The following is a 2,399-nucleotide window of genomic DNA, read 5'->3' on the forward strand; positions in this document are numbered from 1 at the left end:
CCGGCGAGCGGGGCGCGCGGGGCGGAGCGGGGACTCTTTAAACACGTGCGTCGGGAGGAGGTGGGACGCCGCGGAAGGGTATGGCGTGTACCTCGCGCGAGGGCGGCAGCCGCCCCTCCGGTTCTCGCAGTTTCTCCAGCTGAGTGGGAGCCGTGGGGGCTGAGTGCTGTGATGGTTGCGGATACAGACAAGCCCTTGGCCCCCGGGATTGCTTGGCGGGGGGCGCTTCCCAACTTGTAGTGCCCTGAAGGCTCCGAGCTGTGTTTGCGGCGCTGCTCCCAGCCCCTGCGAAATTCTCCCTTTCCCTCGCCTCCTGCACCCTCCCCCACCGTCTGACCTTGGGACTGGGAATTAGACTTTGTGGTCTGTTCTGGGCTGAAGAGGCGGCCGCAATGGCCCTGTGCAATTGGTGTGGGTCTAATGGAACTGTCGAGAGCGTGTGCTTTTGGAGTCAGACCCCTTAGAAGCTGCAAGTTTCTTAACCTCTTTAAACCTTGGTTTCTTTATCTGAAAAATAGGAATAAGAGTACTACCGATCCATTTTAGGGGATTAAGTGGGAACATAAATAAAGAACGTAGCCGAAAGCCTGGCACTTGGTGCACATTCAGTAAAGGGTAGGGAATGTTATGTGCACACTTGGCCCCAGTGGCCCAGCGTCTTGGAAGCACAATGCCTTCCTTCGTAAGGGATTTCTGATACAGCTGTGAAGGAGGCGCCAATCATTCCAGATAGAACTTGGGTTTCGGATAAGGCAGTGAGTCCAGAAAGCAAGGTGAAATATCCTGAAAAATGATTGGCAGATCCACATCATGGTTTGGAGTGAGTCTCAGAGCACCTGGTATCTTGCACAGAGTGGGTGCTGAAGTAATAGCTGTTGGGGTATTCTAACCCTGGTGGGCTAGCTGCCCTATAAACAAATGTGATTGCAAAGGCTTTAGAGCTGGAAGAAAGGAGTTACAGAGAGCTAGTCATACAACTAGCCAGTGATGGAACTAAATCAGGTCTGCAGACTCCTAATCCGGCGCTTTTTCCACTACACCCCAACATTCTTGCAGAGGTTTGGCTGCACCTCCAATCTGGAAGCCTTTTGATGGGAAGTGGGGAAACTAGAGCAAGTCCAGTGGCTGTTGACGGAGTGGTCAACAGATCAGCATTTAGCTGCCTCTGGGTCAGGACTGGCTGCATACTTTGCAGGGCCAAGTGTAAAATGAAAATGTGGGGCTTCTTGTTAAAAAATTATTAAGAATTTCAAAATAGCAACAGCAGAGCATTAAACCAAGCATGAGGGCCTCCTGACCACAGGACCCTGGGCAACTGCAGAGGTTGCACACCTGTGAATCCAGCTGTGCTCTCTGTTATTTTCTTTATCACTTTCTCTTTTACTTAAGTATGCCTTCTAATTTAAATTCTCATTGAAGAAAATTTGGAAAATGCAGAAATGAATAAGATGAAACAAACACCATAGCGTGCCATTCTCAGACACTGCCAGCCAGCACAATAGTGGTAATATTTCCTTCTATCTCTGCTTTTTGCTTTTTATTTCACGTCAATCATTTCTTGTAATAGTTGTTAATTATACTGTATAAATTTTTGTGACACCAAAACAATGAGATAATATCAAGGAAAATTTGATAATTCAAATATTTCAAGGCCCTTTAGGGCTGATCTGCTGTCTTTTGTTTCTGCTGGGTTTTGTTCATGGAGTCCTAGCTCCTTGTGTGTCTAGTAATTTTTTAGTGTATGTCAAACATTGTTTTGAAAAGTTCTTTGCAGGAATTTGACGTCTAAGATGATGTTATGTTTCTCCAAGGAGGATTTTCTACTTCTTTTGCCAGTTGTCTGGGGGAAACCAGCACTCAAGAATTACCTTGATCCGTATTCAGGGTGAGATTTTCTGGGCTAACCAGATGACTCTGGTCTGTAAGAAGGCTGGTTTATTTCAGGTTCCCCCTCATTCACATGGAACAATCCTTGTGGATCCCAGGCCAAAGCAGGCAGGTCATGAAGTCCCACGCCCTGGTGGTCCCTGGACTCTGACTTTTGCTCCCAGCCCTACAACACAGGAAAACCTCAACTGAGCCTCTCAGCCACCTCCTCCAGACTAGCACATGGCCCTAGAGTACAATCGGCCCCAAGCTAGGCTGACCTCTCTGGGTTCCCAAACACCATCAGAAGTTGGCCCCAATAATTGCTTACTCTCTTAAGTCTTTGATGCCTTTAGGAAGATGTTTGTATATTTCATTCAGCTTTTTAAATTGTTTTCAGTGGGAGAATTGATCTGAATTATCTAGCCCAGTGTTACCAGAATCAGGAGTCTCTACATCAGAAGAAAATTTCATAGGAAAAAAACGAATCCATCATCTGCCACTCTGACTTTCAAGTCTCTACCCATATCACA

Source organism: Equus quagga, chromosome 12 (genome assembly GCF_021613505.1).
Source record: "Equus quagga isolate Etosha38 chromosome 12, UCLA_HA_Equagga_1.0, whole genome shotgun sequence".
NCBI lineage: Eukaryota > Metazoa > Chordata > Mammalia > Perissodactyla > Equidae > Equus > Equus quagga.